The sequence below is a fragment of the Trachypithecus francoisi genome, unplaced genomic scaffold (assembly GCF_009764315.1).
Source record: "Trachypithecus francoisi isolate TF-2019V2 unplaced genomic scaffold, Tfra_2.0 Lachesis_group1, whole genome shotgun sequence".
Classification (NCBI taxonomy): Eukaryota; Metazoa; Chordata; class Mammalia; order Primates; family Cercopithecidae; genus Trachypithecus; species Trachypithecus francoisi.
This window is the reverse complement of record NW_022681454.1, coordinates 154,700,059-154,722,734: the sequence shown is the minus strand read 5'-3', so window position 1 is coordinate 154,722,734 and position 22,676 is coordinate 154,700,059.

Genomic DNA, 22,676 nt, shown 5'->3' with positions numbered 1-22,676 from the left:
GGCACGAATACTCACTCTGACTCAGTACTTGGTGATTGTTATTCCTAGCACTCTCTACTCTCTCCCCATAGCCTTAGAGTCCATAAAACTACAGGAGCCTTTTGTTCTTTTTCCCTTGATAGCGATGTCACTCTGTGCTGATACATCTGACCCTCCATCAATGAACTGGCCCATCTGGGGAAATGGAAAATGGGAGAGTAGGTATTTTATCTGAATTTAGCGTCTTGCTAATGCTATTGCAGTAAGTGATTAAAGGCTTCCCTGTTACTTAAATTTTGGCATGTTTTTGCTTTAGTAAACGACTGGACACCTGGTTGCTCAGTTTTCTCTCTAGCTCAGCTGAGCTCTTGACAGCTCTGTATCTGTTTAATAAATTAAATAAATCATTAATAACCTTCAAGAAAGAAAACACTAAACTTAGATACCATCGCTGGTGAATTCTACCTAACACATGTGAAAGAAACATTTTTTTTTCACAATCTCCTCTAGAAAATAGATGCAGAGGGAACACTTTTTAACTCATTGTTTAAAGCTGATATTACCTTAATAAGAAAATCATCTTCAGACATTACTAAAAGTAAAACTACAGAACAATATTTTTCTCATAAACTTAAACAGAAAAAGCCTCAAAATAAAATATTAGCAAATTGAGTCAAACAATGAACAAAAATAATTACACCCCATGAACAAATATAATTTGTTCCAAGAATTCAAGGCTAATTTGTCATGCAAAAGTCAGTAATATAATTCATCATATCAACAGGCTAATAAAAAAATGTGATTATATCAGCTGACACATAAAAAAGTATTTGACAAGATCCAACACCAATTTATGAAAAATATTTCAGCATATGAAGATGGAGATCAATATGCAAAAGTCGATACCTTTTCATACTCCATCAATGAACAATTGGAATTTGATGTTACAAAAACAATACCGTTTACAATAGCACCAAAGTATAAAGTATTTAGGAATCAATCTCACAAAATTTTTATATGATTCATATGTATAACAACAGTCTAATAAGAAAAATCAAGCAAAAAGTGAAATATTTCATTGTCATGAGTTGGAATACCTCAATATTGTTAAGATATCAGTTGTTTATATCTAGATGTAAGGATTAAAGATAATTTGAATAACTATTCCAGAAAGATATTTTACAGATATTAATAAAATGACTCAGAAAGATAAATGGAATTGCACTTCAAAATGATTACAGTTAGGAAAGCTAAAAAAAATGAACAAGAGTTAACATAGCATCGTGGTTAGGATCATGGACCCTGAGCACAACAGTTGAGGTTTGAATCTGGCTCATCTGCTTACTATTTTACCAGTGGTAGTTAGGCTTTTATCACTTGGAGGCTACCAAAACTGAGTAGACAAAAAGCTTATTATATTTTTAAAGGGACTATCTTTTCTAAAGTATCTGAAAGAAAACATGACAATTCAGGACCTAAAACAAAGCTTGTTTCTGCAGATATCTCTGCATCATGTGAGCTTTAAAAAGTTTCACACAACCCACAAAGTAGGTGATATGGTAAAGCTTTGTCTCCCCACCGAAATATCATCTTGAATTGTAGTCCCCAGGTGTTTAGGAGGAGATCTGGTGAGAAATGATTGGATTAAGGCAGTAGTTTCACCCATGGTGTTCTCATGATAAAGAGTAAGTTCTCACAGGATCAGTTGCTTTTACAAGGCAGTTTTCCTGCTCTTGCTAGCACTCTCTCACCTACTGCCATGTAAGATGCGCCTCTTCCCCTTTCGTGATGATTATGTTTCCTGAGGCCTCCTCAGCCATGCAGAACTGTAAGTCTATTAAACCTCTTTCCTTTATATATTAAACAGTCTCAGGTATTTCTTTATAACAGTGTTAGAATGGACTAATACAGTAGGTATTTTGTAAAGTCCCTTCAGATGCGGCAAAAGTAATAAGGAAAAAGAAAGAAACTTCAGGAGGGCAGAGTCAGGATCTTTGTAGAACAAGGTTTCTAGTCCTGAAGAGAGGGCCTTAGAAAGGAGTTTCCTGCCTCATTCCTCACTAACTTTTCTGCCAAGAGACATTCAGAATTTCAAAATTTCTATAGATCAATATTGCTCTCCTTCTTCACTTATCCAAGTGGACGTATTTATTGTCAATATATTTTTCCTGTTCCAGCAATACCAAATGAGTATGAGACTGACTGTAAGAAGATGGAGCAAACTCATGCCTTTATTCCATAAGGGTCTAAATCAAAGTGGTACCATCTGAGCCTAAGGAAGTGATAATCGCACCTACCAAGATTTCCTGAATTTTAAATCTGATGCAGTGATGTCGTTACTGAACTGGACTTTGTGGGTTTTTTTTTTTTTCCACTGAGGGTGAAGTGGGTATATTTTACCTTTGGTCATAAGAAAAGTGGATTGTCATTGGAATTAATGCAGTTCATCAAGTATTTTCCACTATGCTTTCTGGGTACAAGGATGATCTTCTTAACTTTATTAACATTGGGTGGTGCTGAAGATACGACATGTGCTTTAAGATACGAGAATTACTTCTGGGCCAGAATATTTAATTGCTGGTTTGAGATCCTTCAGAGACCTCAGTTGCTCTACACAGCAACCAGGAACATGCAAATTGTTTATCACCCCAAATGAATTAAATGAGCATGAACTACTCATATGTCACCAGATATCATATGCAAAAAGGTATTTATCATTTTAAGCAACTGGTAAAGATTTTGTTTTTTTTGCCACAGCATAACCTGGCTTATGATGATTGATACAAGAATGATAGATAGATGACAGGTAGATAGATACACTTCTGTTTATATATGTGTATGTATGTGTATATACATGTGCATATTTAGTTCAATAGAACTGTATCTATATGCTTACATGTAGGAATGTTTATAGATATAAGTGTGTACATATATTTAAGATTAAGAAATTCGAATATATTTATAGCTAACAGGAATTATTTTTTAGAGACAGAACACAGAATTCTTCAGAGAAAGTCCTGTAAAACTGCTAGAATTGTGCCTTGCAAAAAGAGAGGGTAAGGGATTTAAAGCATAAGTGTAGACACTGGACTCTATAGCTGCCTGGAGAGTTTATCTGTAACAACATAATGCAGCTGTGAGGAAAGAGAAAAGTGGTGCATTATGAACTAAGCAGGTATTGCAGGGAGCACACAATAGCCTTGATAAGAACAGTGAATATAGAGGTGAAAAAAGTGGCTCAAGTACTATGTGGGTGGAAATTTCAGAAGTTTGTAGAAATTGAGTCTATGTGTTGGCATAGAAGTACTTCAAAGTGCTTCTGAATTTCTAGTATAGGTAACTGAGAATTTGTAACATTGTTGATTTAGGTTAAACACAAAAGGAAGACAGGTTTGGTGTGAGAAAGAAGGAAGATAAACAGTGTACATGGAAAATGTTCAGCAGCATGAAGTATTTGCTGGCTGAGTAGAACCAAACGATCAAGTTATTTTGAAGGTGAATTAAAATTACTAACACGATTCATTATCATCAGGCATATCACATAAATTTCATTGATTCTTTCAAATGAATGAATAAATTTCTTTCTACATGTTTTACTTCTTTGAACTTATTTTATAATCATTGAACAAAAACAAATGCATAAATAAATCTTAAGTATGTTACTTTTTTGTTTTCCTTACTTTTGAACTGTTTTATACCCTCCTCACTCCTTCTCTTGTAAAGCTAGTTTTCATTCATTCACCCTTTTTTTCTAACCATCAGAACAATCACATAAGAACAATTATATTTCTCAATGTATAAAATATCAAAGAATCAGAGATTAGGAACTTTGTCCAGTTCCTAATGTGAGACAGCTAGCAAAGTTCAGAGGATGATTTCAAGCTCAAATCTGTACAATTCTGGATCCCATAATGGTTAACAGTAAGCTGTGCAACCAAAATGCCTTACAATACTTTGTATTTTTTATCATTGAGAAAGGCTTCCACTAGCATTTAGCCATTTATGCCATCTTGATGAGTGTTTACAAGTTTTCTGCAAAGTTCTGCATCCCTCTGAAAAGCAGCACATACTTCACTGGATAAGAAGCTCTTCATCTAATCACTCCAAGAGGATTACTTATCATATGGCAAGCCAGCTATTGTCTCCATAGTTTCTATTATCCTACCACAGCTGTCTTGTTGGAAACAGCTGCCTATATCAAAAGTAAAGCCAAGACTGTAGCAAACACATTTACTTTTGCTCATGAAGATATCTTGTTCTCTTGTCATAATGAATGACAACTGTATTAACATTTGGATAATGAGTTTTTAGACATAATGGAATTGATGTGGTCTAGGTGTTTATGTCTTCTTAATATATCCCTATGAGTGCTTGTTAAAAATAGGATTATTCTAATATCATCATAACCATTAACGCACATGACATTTTACATTGTAAAGTGTGAAGAGCTTTTTTACCATAAATCTCATTGGAGAATGTAGAACTCATAACAAACCTCTGAAAGCTATTATGTAGGTAGGCAGCATACGTATTTGGAGATGAAGAACAAATAATTAATTTTATCGGGCAGAATATTTGCTTTTAAATTGTGGCTGTATGTGAACCATTAGGAAAAGCAATCATTCTAAGAAGACTCTTCTTTTTGAGTTAGAAGTACAACACAATCAACTAAATAATAAATTTTAAAAAATAAAGAAAAAGAGCAGCTATATGAATGGACAGGTCAAAAATTAAAACTTTTCAAGTGTTATTCTTTTTTTTTAAATTTTTTTTTTTTTGACCATTCTCCTGCCTCAGCCTCCCCAGTAGCTGGGACTACAGGCGCCCGCCACCACGCCCGGCTATTTTTTTTTTTTTTTGTATTTTTTTTTTCAGTAGAGAAGGGGTTTCACTGTGTTAGCCAGGATGGTCTCGATCTCCTGACCTCCTGATCCACCCGCCTCGGCCTCCCAAAGTGCTGGGATTACAGGCTTGAGCCACCGCGCCCGGCCTCAAGTGTTATTCTTTAATATAAGTAGCTTCATTTCATTTTACCAGTTTAAAAATTAATCTTCACATTATTATATATTCACTCTCATATTAAACGTGTTATGTTAAGCAGGCAAATATCCAATTCTCAACTTATATTAATATTGAAATTGACAGAGATATCACAGAAGAAAATAAGTACACTATGTATAAGTATCCCAGCATGAAACAATAAATTATACATTTAAACATGAAGAACAGATAGCCTAAAGGTCTGTGTGACCCCATGCCACTTATCTCTAGAGTAAAACCAATAAATGTTAAAAAGGTAAAATTATATATTTTGGAAGATAACCAGTAGTGTTGTGTTTAGTTTGGTGTTTGCAAATTTAGGGAATACAAAATAAATTCGCATATTTGGAGATTTTCTATCGCACAGGAAGACTGGAACATTTTTTTCACAAAATAAAATCACAATATGGGCGGGGTGCAGTGGCTCACGCCTGTAATCCCAGCCCTTTGGGAGGCCAAGACAGGCGGATCATGACGTCAGGAGATAGAGACTATCCTGGCCAACATGGTGAAATCCCATCTAAAATACAAAAAAAAATTACCAAAAAATTTACTGAAATACTACTATATGTATTTATTAGCTGGACGTGGTGGCATACGCCTGTAGTCCCAGCTGCTCAGGAGGCAGAGGCAGGAGAATCGCTTGAACTTGGGAGGTGGAAGTTGCAGTGAACCAAGATCTCACCACTGCAATCCAGCCTGGAGACAGAGAAAGACTCCATCTCAAAAATACAAAAACAAACCAACCAACCTCCCCGCCCCCCTGCCAAAAAAAAAACCACAAAATAATTCACAGTAAAGAATACTACATCTTATAAGCTCAATTTCTTTTTTTCTTTTCTTTTTTTTTTTCTTTTTCTTGCTTTTTTTTTTTTTTTTTTTTGTGAGATGGAGTCTCACTCTGTCGCCAGGCTAGAGTGCAGTGAGGTGAGATCTTGGTTCACTGCAACTTCTGCCTCCCAAGTTTAAGCGATTCTCCAGCCTCAGCCTTACGAGTAGCTGAGATTACAGGCGCATACCACGCCCCACTAAGTTTTTGTATTTTTAGTGGAGACGGGGTTTCACGATGTTGACCAGGCTGGTCTTGAACTCCTGACCTCAAGTGATCCATCTGCCTCGGCCTCCCAAAATGCTGGGATTACAGGCGTGAGCCACTGTGCCCAGCCAGCTCAATATCTTTCACACTATTTTTTCTAGGTTTTCCTTCTTATCATTGATGAAATTTGTGAGAAGCTATTTATTATCATTTAACTATTACTATAAATAAATTTTATTTTTTAAACTTTCTTGATTAAGAAATGATTTGCATAGTATTTTATTCAAACTTTAATTTGTAAATAATATTCTAAATCACACTTGCTGAGTATTTTCATGGTATTTTCCAGTGCATTTTGTATGCTAATTTTAGTGGTGTTTAAAATACTTGATTTATGACACCAATAAATATAGAATACATTAGGGTAATTGTGGGGGAAATATTCCTAAATTGTTACTATGTTGTACAATTTTATTTATACCTCTTATTGGTAAAATATTTCTAAACTTTGTTCACGTTATTATTAATCATTATATATATAGGGAGATGAAAGTCAAGTTTCATTTTTAAAATATTTATATGCAGTTAATGTGGTAACATTTATTTCAAAACACAGTGACCTTCCTGGTGCTATCCAATGCCATTTTTATCACAAATCTATTCTCCATATGTGAGAAAGATAGTTTCTAGGGTTTATATTCTGTTCTTTTGGTTTCTTCATCCTGCCTTATCATGAAAAGGCACAGTTTAATAAATCTAACTTTATCCTAGGGCTTAGTAAACAATATTTTTCTCTGCAAAAGTAATTTAGCTACATTTGGTCCTCTGTCTTTTCATTTATTGTTTATAATTAGCTCATCAAATAGAACCAAAAAATACATTAGTAAAAACCATTAGGATTTTGACTGATTGCATTGCATCTATAAGGTAATTATGGAAGTATTCTTATCTTTACAAGATTGCGTTCCCAATAGACAATCAAATCATGGTGTGTTTTTCTATTTATTTAAGTATATAAAAAATTTCCTGCAATGTTTCTTAATTTACAATAGATAGATAACTTAAAGAGTTTTCGTTACATTTATTTCTAAGTATCTTTTCAAAGTTAACTTTTAAAATAACATTTAATAAATGTTTGTATATAAAAATATCATTTATGCAGAAATGTAACAAACTAAATTTCTGCTTGTTTTAATTTGTGGATACATATTTTGAATTTTCTATTCACATAGTTGTAGTACCTGCTAACATGGTCCTTTTGTTTCTGTTAAAATTATAATTTTTAAAAATATGGAATGTTTCGTATACTCAATATTTGGTATCTGTGATGCTAGTGAGTATCTTTGTCTCATTCATGATATCTGACAGAACATTTAAAAATTCACTATCAAGTATGTTTGCTGTAGTATTTTCTTAATAGAAATTCTATATCAGATGAAGAAATTGAGAGTCTGTTACATGATTTTCTGTATATCTTGAAATATTTCTGATTTTTGTTTTTAATGTGATAAATTTTCTAATTACATTTTAACATTAATAAAAAACAGAGCATGAATAAATCCAATTTACTTATATTACTGTGTAAATATATTTTCTCTATTTAAAAGGGACAAATTTCTTTATATTCTATTTAGGGACATTTCATCTATGTTCATGAACAATTGACCTCTAATTTTCCTTTCTTGTAACATCCTTGTCAGATTTGATAGCAAGTGCATGATGGACTGAGAAAACACATTGGGACATGGGGAGAAATACTTCTTTATATTGTTTGGAGGAATTGTTGTAAGATTTGCATTAGTTTTTCCTTAAATGTCTGTTGAATTGACCTATGAACAAACTGAGTCCAGAATATTGTGAAAAGGTTTTTAGTTAAGATTTATTTTACTCAGGCCAGGCACAGTGACTCACACCTGTAATGCCAAAACTTTGGGAGATTGAGGCAGGTGATCACTTTACACCAGGAATTTGAGACTTCAGCCTGGCCACAGAGAGAGATCTCATATCTAAAATGATAATGCTAAAAATGATAATAAAAATAAAATAAAATGATTTATTTTATTTAAAACTTATAAGACTTTATATTTTATATTTTTGGACTGTTTTTAGTAGCTGTATTTGCTAGGAATAATCACTTTTATTTATATTTTAAAATGTATTCGTCCAATTTTCTTTATATTTTGCCTTTATGGCATTTAGGATGTATTGTGATGCCTCCTTTGTCATTAGATATTATGTCTTCTCTTGTTTTGGTTCCTGATCCAAATACTGCATTTTTCATTAAATTTTATTATTTTTACCAAAGTTTCTTTAGTTTTCTTTTTATATTGCTTTTATATATTTTAGATTACCTGACTATAATCTACTTCTCCTTCCTACTTTTCATTCATTAGTATTCTTTTTCTTATCTTATTGAGAATTATGCTTAGGTCAGTGACTTTAGCCTTTCTTCCTTTCTAATATATGCAGTTAAGGCCCTAAAATTTCTTTGGGCCTTGCTTCTTCTCAAGCAATTTCATTGGTTTTGCTGTATTCTATAATTTTTAGTTAAGTTTTTATTGAAGTATAATATTTATGCAGTAAAGGGCTTTGAATTTACTTATCTTTCATATAGATATTACTTTTTATAAATGTGTACATCCATGTCAATATAATACAGTTCAGAATATACAATATTTCCAGAATTGTCAAAGATTCCTTTGTACTGCTTTCTAAGCAATGGGGCCTTACAGAGATAATCAATAGTTTGATTTCTACCACTATTTTACGTGTGTGTGTGCTGGAACTTCAAATGAATATAATACGCTCTTCTGACTTCATTGCAATATAAATTTTCTCTTTGTGCTAGATAATCTGTGTGGATAATATAATCATGTGTTAAAGCTACACTCAACTACCCTAACTCTGTTCAGCTTCCTGACCTGCATTTAGGCTCTCCCATAAATATATTTCAAAATATGATTTTTTTAATCTAAGAGAATAAAATTCCTTTAATACTTTTAAAGTTTCCTTTAAGGCTGTGTTTTTTCTTAAAAAAAAAAAAAAAATCATTCATTAATTTAGAGCAAGGGTCCCAAGAAGCACTTATTCCGACCTCTAGATAGAACATTGCTTCATGGCAAATTCATGAAAACTCTGAGGTGTTCCTATTTAATTATGTGTCAGCTTTCTCCTTTTAACCTCATATTGGTCAGACTGACATTCACATATATTTTTAGATTCACAAGGTTATTAAAGTGTTAACTGAAGCTTAGGTGGGAGCTACCTTCTGTATGCAACAGTGGACATTTTAGAAGTTGCTACATGATCCCCTTGGTAAGCTGTTATGTCGTCAAAGGCATTTTGCGCAAGTGCCTTCCCTTTTAGAACAGAGCCATTATTTGGTGATACTTTTGTCAGAATCAAAATAAATCTGTCAAAATTGAAGAAATCATACCTGCCACGAACCAAATTGAGGGACTTATTTGAAATAAGTTGTAAAATAGGCAATGGGGAGGGGTTTGATTTCACCATCAAGAAGGTGGTACACTTTAAATCACATTTCATTTTTAGACAAAAGTCAGAATGCCATTCTAAGCAGCACTAAAACCTTTTTTTGTTATTGTGATGGAGAGCTCCACACAGCTTATAAATCAGATATAAATTTAGTGCACAAAGGCAGACCATATACCCTCTTCACATATCCAATGTGCTGTACAAGAAGAACAAAATGCCATCAATCTTCAAAATCTATAGTACTGTAAGGTAAATTGCTAATGCCTCATTCCTGCACTCAGATTTTTCATCTCAGGTGCCAGGGCAGTAAAGTCTATAAAGAGAGCATTATTCAGAGTCTCTTATTCCTATTCTTTGTCAGTTCTTTATAACTTTTATTCAAAACTTACTACCATCGTCCTTCCTGCCTCTAGAGTTATATTCATTATCTCTGATTCCAAATTACCGAGTGAGGGATCAAAAGTCTGTGACTGAGGCAAAGCAAACTGAGATTTCAGTAACTCATCTGATAGAGCACAGCAAACCCATAACCAGGGTGACCATGAGTCCCAGTTTGCTGGAGGCAGGTCTGGTGTATGCCTTTTGTTCCAGGGTCCCAGCTGTCACTCTTTGTCCTACAACCCCTCAGTCTGAAAAGTGCTACCTATGGTTTAGATGCTGGTGTATATAGCCTCCCTAGCCATAACTTGAAAATTATATGAGGTCTATGAGAATTCCTCTGTCTAATATATACTTTATTAATTAAGTGCTTGAAGTAATATATGGACAACCATTCTCACATACAATGTGAATCATGGATTCTATTGGAATCTTTTCTACTTTTAACAATTTCCTGTTTCCAGATGAAAGAATAATGAGACAGCGGAATGTTTTTCTTTATGTTGCATGTACTTCATTATTAATAGAAAAATCCCTATAAACTTCAGTGGGATACATTCTTAGTAATTTTTTAGTTATGCTTTACGTGTTTATATTATCAGGCATGCTGAAAAAGAGATTGCAATCATGAGGAATTTTGGATAACAAGTAAATTTGAATTTTATTTTTGAAATATTGATAGTCACAGAAAAAGCCCTTATTTTCTTAAATTAATAAAGTTATTTTATATTTAAACATTATTATATTTCAAATTTGTGTAATGTAATTTACATAATCAGTTATATATATTTATAGTGCTGAATAAAAATTAAACTATATCTAACTATATTCATATAAAATATTTAAGTAAGCACCAAATAATAAAACATTACAATTCCGAAAAGTTGGATAGTTTTCCTACGGGTGTTTAATCACATACGTTGTTGTTCTTAGGAAAGCTAAGGTTATACAATAGCAAAATGCTATAAGTGAAAACTATACCAACATTCGATGATATTGAATTTAATATACCAACTAGGTATTTCTAAAACACCCATGTAACACCTTTAAGTCTTTTCTTGAATATACTTTCCTACCCACTACAAAGTTTTTGTTTTAATGACTTCTCTCCGGTTCCCAAATCTGAGAAAGCAGGGAGGCCTGAACGTGCGAGAGTGTGAAGCCAGTGTGTACCAAGTGACGGTCAGGAGTTTGTGGACTTGCCAAACAAGGAGATGAACTTAATTGGCCAAATCTTGCCCTTAATTGAAATCACTCTGAAGTCAATGAGAATTGCTTTAACTTAGGGCGACATCAAATGCTCGATATTGATGTTTCCTCTTCATTACTGTAGCTCAAACATCAGTCCTGGAAAGTACAAGGGAGCATTTTTAACCTGCTGCATACACACATGAAGCCAAAGTAACGAAAGCTGTTCTGAGGGAAGAGTCAGGGCATAAAAACTTACTCTCTGAATATATAAGATAGTCCCATTCCCAAAACATATTTTTGCCTTTTGTCATGTAAAATAACATGTTTTGCTCATTTTTCTACCACATCTGTATATGTGCATATTCAGATTTTTGTTTTTGTTTTTGTTTTTGAGATGAAGTCTCGTTCTGTCACCCAGGCTGGAGTGCAATGGCATGATCTGCGCTCGCTGCAACCTCCGCCTTCCGGGTTCACGTCATTCTCCTGGGACTACAGGAGCGTGGCACCACGCCCAGCTAATTTTTGTAGTTTTAGTAGAGACGGGGTTTCACCGTGTTAGCCAGGATAGTCTCCATCTCCTGACCTCGTGATCCACCCGTCTTGGCCTCCCAAGTGCTGGGATTACAGGCATGAGCCACTGCGCCCGGCCTCAGCTTTTATTATAACTATTAATGCTTTTTATCAGTCTCCTTGAAGTTATCTCTCTTTTATACCTATTTCTACTCCCTAGTGCATTTTTTCTTACATTTCTAGCTGTGACACTTTCACTCTGGGTTTTCCATTTTTGTGGTGACTCAGAGAATGTCCCTTTTGACATCCTTATCCTATTCCTATCTCTCCCAGCAATATTCCACTCTTGCTTGTTACTCAGTGCTTCCTACCCAATGGCTTTTTTATGTCTTCCAGCTGTGGAAAGCATGGAAAATCCTTTCTGTTTTTCAGATTAAGCCACAGTCTGAGGCAGGCACTCTGTCCCTGGCCTCAGGGAGAGTGATCCCCTCAGTGTTCCTGGCCTTCCCGTTCGTCCTGTATTTCTGGATACATATTTTGTTCCTGCCTTTCTACCAAAAGTAGTCTGTTTTCTAATTTTGCTCCCTTGTCCCAACTGCAATAGATTTTCTTCAGTGTCCTAAAGACTGCAGTGTTTGTTTTCCTTCCTCTAACAAGATGAAGATTTTTGGCCGGGTGTGGTGACTCACGCTATAATCCCAGCACTTTGGAAGGGCGAGGCGGGCAGATCATATGAGGTGGAGTTTGAGACCAGCCTGGGCAGTATGACGAAACTAAATCTCTACTGAAAATGCAAAAATTAGCCGGGCATGGTGGTACACGCCTGTAATCCCAACTACTTGGAAGGCTGAGGCAGAAGAATCACTCGAGCCTGGGAGGTGGAGGTTGCAGTAAGCTGAGATTGCGCCTCTGTACTCCAGCCTGGGAGAAAGGGTGAGACCGGGTCAAGAAAGAAAAGAAAAGAAAAGAAAAAAAAAAGAAAAGAAAGAAGAGAGGAGAGGAGGGGAGGGGAGGGGAGGGGAGGGGAGGGGAGGGGAGGGGAGAGGAGAGGAGAGGAGAGGGAGGAGAGGAGAGGGAAGGAGAAAAGAAAGAAAGATTAAGACTTTTGTCTTAACAAGGATAGATAGGAAAGGAGGCTTAGGGTGACCTTCTTGCACCCTACTCATTGACTGCTTTTCTCCCCTCAGGCCTAAATCACAAAAACAAAACAAAACAAAACATTTTCTTTAAAAAGTGAGGAATTTGGTTTGAAAACTTTAGGAATTAACTTTAGCTTTGAGTTCCAAATTAGAAACTCTGCTCAAATTTGAAGCGAAGGCACCAATTAGTTATCCATCAAAGATAGTGATCAAATAAAGAATAGGTGTGCTATTACTTTTGTTTACAGAACCCAAAAGTATTACTTGATTAAAATAAAATGTGTTTTTATTTCCAGAACACTCTATTAAGTAAAATCATTTAAATCATTTAATGAATTAGCTAGTATAAATTATAGTCTAAAATATCTATGTGCTTTGATAATTACACGAAAAAATTAAAAGTGTGACAATCAGGCTATAGTTTCTGGCCTTTATTGAAAATGTATATTAAATAAAATATTTTCTTTGTAGATGTTAGACTCCTCATACTCATGTATAGATTGCACATCCAAAAAATCTTATCATTGGTCTTTTTAAAATCTTGTGAGAAATAATAGAAATGTCTTTTAAAATATTTATTCAACGTGTACTGAACAAATATTTAGTGAGAACTTATAAGCCACATTTTTCTAGGTAGAAGGATTTGAATCAGTGAATAACAAGAATACGAAGACAAAACATCTGTCATTTGCTCAATTATATTCTAGTAAAAACAGAGTGAAAACAACTAAATACAGAATATGATGTCAGATATTATCAATATGAAGAGATATAAAAGCAGAGTAACAAGAGTGTGAGAGTAGGAAACGCTTCCATTTTAAATGGAGAGATGATGCCAGAACACTCTGAGGATTTGTCATTTGAACAGGTATAAATGGAATGAACGAGCACATCAGGAGATCTGTTGAAAGAGGATCCAAATACCCTAAGGCAGGGAGGTGAATGTGGCAGAAAAAGTGAGCAAGGCAAAAATTTTAGAATATAAAATATTTTAAAATATTGTACTCCATTTTTAAATAACATGTTTATCCATGTTAATATATCCTTTTTCATTTTTAGTATGTTATTTTTGTAGATTTAGGGGGCAGAAGTGCAGTTTTGTTACATGGATATATTACACAGTGATGAAGTCTGCACTTCTGCTGTAACCATCACATGAATACTGTACATTGTACCCAATAGACAATTTCTCATCCCTCCTCACATTCCTCCCACCCTCCTATGTTTCTGAGTCTCTGATGTCTGTTATTCAATTCTGAATGTCAGTGTGTAGCCATTGTTTAGCTCACACTAATAAGGGAGAACATGTGGTATTTGATTTGCTGTTTCTTAGTTATTTCACTTAGAATGATGTCCTCCAACTCCATCCACATTGCTGCAAAAGACATGGATTTCATTATTTTTTATGACTGAGTAGTATTCCATGATTTATATGTACCACATTTTACTTATCCAGTCATTCATTGATGAACACTTAGGGTGTTTCTATATCTTTGCTGTTGTGAATAGTGTTGTAATGAACATACAAGTATAGGTGTCTTTTTGATATAATGATTTATTTTCCTTTCGGTAGTGGGATTACAGAATTGAAGGGTAGATGTATTTTTAATTCTTTGAGAAATATCCATACTGTTTACCAAAGAAGTTGCATTAATTTACATTCCAGCCAACAATGTCTACGTGTTTCCTTTTCTTTGCATCCTCACCAGCATGTGTTCTTTTCTGACTTTTTATAATTGCCCTTCTGACTAGTGTAAGGTAGTATGTCTTTGTGGTTTTAATTTACGTTTCTCTGATGATTAGTGATGTTGAGAAATTTTTCATATGTTTGTTGGCTATTTGTGTGTCTTCCTTTGAAAATGTCTGTTCACATCCTTTGGCCACTTTTTAATTTCTTTCCTTGTTTAGTTGTTTGAGTTCCTTATAGACTTTTTTTTTTTTTTTTTTTTTGAGACAGAGTCTCACTCTGTCACCCAGGCTGGAGTGCAGTGATGCGATCTCTGCAAGCTCTGCCTCCCAGATTCATGCCATTCTCCTGCCTCAGCCTTCTGAGTAGCAGGGACTACATGTGCCCACCACCACGCCTGGCTATTTTTTTGTATTTTTAGTAGAGATGGGGTTTCAGCATGTTAGCCAGGATGATCTCAATCTCCTGACCTTGTGATCTGCCCGCCTGGGCACCCGAAAGTGCTGGGATTACAGATGTGAGCCACCGCACCTGGCCGAGTTCCTTATAGATTCTTGATAGTCCGTTGTCACAGGCAAAGCTTGCAGATATCATTTTCCATTTTGTAGGTTGTCTATTATTTCTTTTTACCATGTAGAAGATTTTTAGCTAAAATGAGTCTCATTTATCTATTTTTGTTTTTGTTACATTTGCTTTTGAGAACTTAATCATAAACCCTTTGCTTAGGCCAATGTCCAGAAGTTAGAAAATAATTATTTTACAAAGTAAAATATTCTCATGTAATCTTTATAACAACCCTAAAAGGTAAAGCTATTATTTATTTACAGATGAGAACACAGAGACATGTTAGACATTTGCCTAAGGTTGTATATCTTGTAAATGTGTGAAGCTGGATTAAAATCCAGACACTCTGACTACACAATCTCATATTAGCCACAATCCTATGAACTGCTTCAACTGTTCTTATGTGAGAAACATATATTCGCCTGTCCAAACCCAAAGAGTAGACTTGGAGACACAAAGAACAGTGGAAGTGAGACTTTTAATGGTGGTCTTGCTAGATTGGGTGTCTGGTAGGCAGGCACACCTGGGGCAGTTACAGCAGGTAATTTAACTCCTAGCTCATAAGTCCCTCACCCAGTTACTCATTGGTTGAGTACTATGGGTTTACAATCCCCCCGGACATCACCTAAGTTTTATTATCTCCCTTATAAGGTTGTACCTCTGTCCCCTTCCCGACTTAAGTTTCAATTTCCCACTGACAAAGCTTTCTTTATTGGCTGACCCGTCCTCTACATTCTGTTTGCTTATCATGAACTTCTAGGTGCATGAGCTGTGCTGTTTTGTTACATCCTCAAGCTGGATACCAGTACTTAGATGTATCATGCCTTGAAAATTTAGAAATTAAAATGTTTTCTCACACGTAATCCTTTTTTCTTTCTTTCTTTCTTTCTTTCTTTCTTTCTTTCCTTCCCTCCTTCCTTCCTTCCTTCCTTCCTTCCTTCCTTCCTTCCTTCCTTCCTTCTTTCTTTTTTGCCTATTCACTAACTGCTCTTTTCAGGTAATTGTTTTGTTAGAGCCTCTAAGACTAAGCTCATTACTTTCATATACTTGCAATATACTCTGTAGTAACCAACGTCTTCACACTCTTTCAGGTATATCTGAGGCCCTCGTTCTCTTTCCCAAAACAAGCATCACATTTCTCAACTGAAACTCATATTTTTGACCAACTGCAGCAATTTTAAGCCTTTTATTTTGAAAGTTTACTGATTTGCTTACTGATTTTGTTTTCATTTATTAAAATTAAAGTTTGTCAAATATACATATTTGAAATATAGTTTTTCAAATATACACATTTGAAATGTAGTTTTTCAAATATATACAATTGAATTTTAGTTCTTTGTCATTCTAGGAAAAGAGGAAACATAGACATGTATATAATTTTTTGTTCCTAAATTTAAAGTTTAAAAGTTTCATGACACATTTGGAAATAGTACTTCATCTAAGGTTTTATGAGCAATGAATGAGAAGTGGAAGACAAAGAAACTAAAATGGCATGGGATCATGAAGGAATATTGATACAATGCAATAAAGCAACCTTTGAAGGATCATAACTGAAGAATGAAACTTTTAAATCTGGTTCAGGCTGAAAATCATTACTGAGTGATACATGGCTTAAAAAGAGAGAAGCTTGGTTTGAGAAAATCATTAAAGTGCATTTTTGCCATATTTCATGCTTGAGATAATAGGGCTCTGACATACAAAAGCCAAGGGGACATAGGAAGGAAAGGTCCTGAAAGCTCAGGACTGCTACAATCTACAAGTTTCAGTTCCATTTTAATCTAGAGGAAAAGTGAGATACAAAAAGTGATGTTATGTTTCTATCTCAGGTAACATGAGTGGAAAATAAATTAAATGACTCAACTTGACGAATTTTCCTTCCTATTATACACTACATTTTCATCTAGAAATTTGGTTTTCTGACTCTATTTATTCCTGTTACTAGCACCTGTAAATATCACCTGTGCCAAAAATTAATGTGAAATTAATCTAGAAATGTGTTAAAATGCTTATAGGGCTAGAGTGTGTTTTTCAGGTGGTAGTAAGGAAAGAAAACCCAATTTTCTTTTAACTGATAAACTCTTGTTTTCAAACACAATATAATCAGCGACATCAGTTATCTGTTGCTATGTAACATTACTGCAACACTCAATGGTTTAAAATAAACATTTGTTTAGCTCAGGAATCATTGATTCAGTGTGGGCCTGTCAGCTCTAGAATGCCCTTGGCTATGTACCTACTGCAGTCATCTGACGGATTAGCTCAAAGATATGATGAGGGTTGTCTTTGTGGAGCTTGTCTGGGCTCTTTTGCAAGTCTTGTGCCTTGGACGACATAAACCAGCTGATTGACTCTGTTCCATTTGGTGGTTAGCTCAAAGATATGATGAGGATTGTCTTTGTGGAACTTGTATGAGCTCTTTGGCAAGCCTTGGGCCTTGGATGACATAAACCAGCTGATTGACTCCGTTCTATTTGGTTTCTCATCTCCAGGAAGCTAGTCTTTTCTTATTCATATGGAAGTTACAGGAGTCCAAGAAAGGGAGCAGAGACATGCAAGGCCTCTGAAGTCTGAAGTGAGGAGTTACATAGCATTACTTCTGTGTCATTCGCTCTGGTCAAAGCAAATCACCAGATCAGCTCAGGTTCCAGGAGTAAGGAAAGAGTCTCCACCTTTTAAAGAAAAGAGTTGCAAATCACTCTGCAAAGAGTTTGGGCATAAGGAAGCATGGATCATTTTGGCCACTCTTCTAATACACTGTTAATGGTCTTACATTCTTACATATGTGTAAAGAAACTCCCCAGCAACTTGCTGCTCTGAGATTTTCCTTAAAGTATCAACTTCGTCTATATCACTATAATACTGGAAGCAATTTATTACAAGAAGTTTCAAGTTGCTTGCATATAATTTTACTCTTCTGCTATCTCTGTAGCATGCTTAAAAACTTACACCCTTGGGCTTTGTCTCTTCTGGTTATTACTAACCTGCCATAAAGTGTATTCTTTACTGCCGTAATGCAGCAGTTAATTAAATTTCAGTACTAGTCAACTTCAACCAAGGTCATCTGAAGTCAGCTTCTATTTTGACAGGAATCTATTAGCATCGTGAAACACCAAGCAAGTTAATAGCTACATTTAAAGTTTGGTTATTTTCATTTTTTTCTTTTCCTTACATCTTAATACATGGACACACATATCAAACCTTAGAGTTATGAATTAGAATGTCTTTCCTAGTAAATGACTTATTGATGCTGAAGTGATTAACCTTTCATTAAAACTTGATATAAAATTCTTCCCTCCATATATCTATGTTTATTACTCAAGCCCTAAAGGAAAACACATCAAACATAGGACAGCTTGGTTATTTAAAACACTTTTACATTACAGAGACTCATAAAGTCTGGAATTTTCTAATTTCTCCTCAAGTCTTTCTGCTTCATGGTAAATTGTAATAGACTCCCCAAATGGACATATACTTTTTGAAATGTATCCCACTGTCTGCCTTTAGAATAGATAAATGAAACTAACTAGCTTCTATTCTATATTTCCTACATGACATCTAAATAGAGAGGTATAAATAAGTCTTCTCTTTTGGCAGAATGTTTTACCCTTTGAATCAATGGCAATGTCTAACTTTATACATCTCTTCACAACAACTCTGTGACCTAATTGACACATATTGTATAAGGAACCCTGTTATTTTAGGACAGAGTAGCCTGAATGTAAATATAGGGTCACAGTTTCTGTAACTGAGAGAAGTTATGTGTCTCTATCTAGAGGACTCTTTCAAAATTTCTATCCTATTTATTCCTTTAGGTCCACAGGGGTTGTGACCCTATGATCACAACTAACACAGAAGCATCACCTTTTACCTTGTCCTCTGCTTTGACTCTGCTTCTCTTTGATAAAATTTACTTTTCCAGGCCTCTAAAGTCCAGCAAATCCCCCAGCTAATATTTCAGTGAGCTAAAGATGTTCAGAGCTTTCTGCACATCCTGCTATGCTGATATTGCGGCTAGTGCCAGTTCAATGCTGGTGACACCTGACAATATCTACTAAGGGAGTGTTGACCAGCACCAAGCTGTACTGCATTTGCTTCACCAATATGGAGAGAATTCCTTCCCCTGTGCCATAAACTGTTACATTTGTAAAAACAAACTAATTTGCTAGGCTTTAGAAAGTTTTCATGTGATATCAACTTTTTTGTTTGTTTTCTTTTTGTTTTTTCCCAAAATAACCAAAAAAAGACTAAACGAAAATCTCCACCTCTCCACTGTGGTCAACTTTGCCTTTCCCATTCCCATCCCCTGCTCCCCCCACAGCCAACATTCTTAATAGAAGTAAGGCTGGCCTGGCAACAATCTGAATTGTGGAAAACTGTACTGTACTTAGAATCTGATGACTGATGACTACTGTTAAATGGAGAAATTTATGGTACATATTTTTCTTTCCTAGGTGATTTTGCCAGTCATAAAATCTAGAGTATTCAAGAGAATCCAAATGAGCTTTGGGAATATATTAAGTTTTTACTCAAGTTTCTTGATAATGAAAACTAGTTTAAACATGATAGCCACTACCGAGGCTAGATTCCGTTAGTACTTCGTAAGCTGCTTCCACATGTGGCAAGAGATTCCCTTTAACTTGCAAGGTAAAGGAAAAAAAATGAGGCTTAAAGTACTATTTTTCATTGTTTTGAAAAGAACAGAAGCAGCAGAGAAGTAGTTCAGCAAAGCACTGTTAGAACAAGTTATAATTTCCAGATATAAAATGCATTCAGTAATACGTAATACGAACTGGGATCTGAACTTTTAGTATGAACTGAATGAAAAAAGACAGTTATTTCATTATTAATATGTGAGAGCAAATGATAAACCTGTCAATATGTCAGGTAATGGGACTACATCAAGGGGCAAAACAGATGTGATGCCTGCCTGCCTGCCCTTTGTACGTGTACATATTAATAATAAAGACAGGCGTTAATGAAATATCATGAGTATGCTTATTATAAATGGAAAGAGCATGCATGACAGATGTGGGTAATAGAGATTAGATGTAATCAGTAACACTGGGGAAGGTATAGTGGAAATATACTGATGTGTTTATCAAGAATTACCTTTTCCTTTCTGCAGACCTGTCTTACCTATAGCTCAGATAATGATCAAATGTGTGGACATATCACCTGAAGTGCACTACTTGGAAATTCATTGAACAATTTCTTGTAAGATTAGAGGCAATCAACATGCTTTTCTCTTTTATACTGAATCTCTCTCTCTCTCTCTCTCTCTCTCTCTCTCTTTTTATTTTTATTTGAATTTTACTTTTAGTTCTGGGATACATATTCAGAATGTGCAGGTTTGTTACATAAATATACATGTGCCATGGTGGTTTGCTCTCTTAAGTGTAGGGATTCAGTAAATCTGTGTTGAGGTCCCTTGAAACATAAATTTAACATGTCCTAATGGAAATAAAATGGACATTAAGAGACAAATTAGGACACAGGGCCATCGTAATGCATCATGCTGGCCCTGAGCTTCTCTTTCAAAGTATGAGCCAATAGTTTCGTGAGTCAATACGTCCCATCATTAGGCTTCAAATTGGCCATCTGTCACCAGCAAACAAAAAAGTCCAACTTAATACAAAAATTCATAATTGTAAACATTACAAGTAACATCATAATACATGAGAATGGTTGTGAAAAGTGGATGATTATAAATGTTCCTCCAGTGATACCATGAGATGCCATTGATGTTTGCTTTGTTGTAATGAAGGATCTGTTTAAAATTTCTCTCTCAAAATATCTTGGCCTCTATTCATCTACTTACTGATGAAGGTATTTGAGGGTGCTTAATAGAAATACATCCAGAAATGATTTTGTTAGCCAATTCTTTAAATTTTAGCTGACAAAACCACTCCCTGACATAAGGGAAAATGAAATAAGCAAGAATAAACCCAGGAAAACTGATAGGGAATAATGATTTGGAAGATTAGGAAACATTTTTCTGGTGGTAGAAAACAGGTTCTGATGACTAGAAGAAGGCAGACAATTGCCTTCTTCTCAATCTCCCAAGTCAGTATATTTATAAGAAATTATCACTGTCTGCCACACTCCCATCTACTCCTTCCATTAAGTCACTTATCTTCAGCAAAGGATTATGTCCCTCTTTGATGAAATGTAAAAAGAGGAACACTGTAAAACTTACACTTTAGTTACTCTCCCTTAGATTTCTATTTTTGAATCTATTAGATGCCACCAACATTGAATCTACTATGTGTGACAGGCTTCACTCTTCCTTCAACTGATGAACCTAAACTTTATCATTATAGTGATATAGAGATGATTATAGAAGACTTCCAAACAATTGAGTTTCAGTTTCTAGTTAATGTAATAAAAAGTAATGATTAATGTATACAGAACCCTCCAGACCCCACAGACTGTTTTAAGAGTTTTCTTTACATTATCTTATTCAATACTCACAGAAAACCTATATGCTAAGTACTCATGATTTCTATATTTCACATGAGCAAACCAACGTCAAGCAGAGTAATGAGTTGAACAGGCAGAGCCAATCTGTGGCAGGGCCAGAATTCATATCCAAGGAGGCTGACTCAATAGTCCATACATATAACCATTACCTTAAATCACAACACAAAATATAAATCTATGTTATAGGATTTAAAATTCCCAATTAATTATCCCTCCGCTTTCCTAGTTCTGAAACTTTGCATAAGTGAATGTAGGAATTAACTGGAAACCAAAATGTCAATTTTGTTTTTGGGAAATATGCATTGATGTATTTCAACATATGATCTCCTGTTTTTACTTGAATCAAGCCTATCTAGTTCATTATAAAATGCAGATGAATAGCTAACTTAATGCTTTCCTGCGTAGAGAAAGGGCTTAGCAAGTCATTTACTAACATTGCCATTGTTATTATCATTATCATTATTATTTACTTTTAGAAGATTTGTTTGATATTTTCTTTATCCTCATTATTGTGAATATCAAGAAGATATTAATTATGCTTCTCTTTCACTGAATATTTTGGCTTTCTGAGAATTTTTAATCTAAAGACTGGTACTCTTTTCTACCATTATTATTATTACGATTATTATTTTGGATAATTTCAGACATCTATTTTCTGAAGTCTAACATCCTAGGACTCGTAGATATTTCACATTGTCAATCTATCATCTATGTCTATTATTTTTCCTTTGACTCTATGCTCTGCAATAAAGCCAAATAAATAAGCAATGATTTTAATATAATAAATATATAAACAATATAATACTTTTCTTCTATTAATGTTCTTCTTTGCTATTATTATTTTAATTTAAACTAGCATATTTTTAGTGTTTGAGTATTTAGGAATCTTCTTGGCTCTAGAAGCTTGGCATTTAGGCTAACTAAAACTGCAATTAGTGACAAGAATGTGGGGCTTTCATAACAAAATCCAAAAATAAGTGATACTGGTTTAATTACCAAATGGGAAACAAATAAAAAAATAACAAAAATCAGGAATTATCGTATCATCTTTTAGGCATACATGACAAAGGTTCGTGGTGTTTTGACTTTTCCTTCCTTGTGTCTTTACGGGTATTCTTAGGAGAATTTGGGACCTACATTCATTGGAAATGTAAACCATGAGAGTAAGATCCCAAAA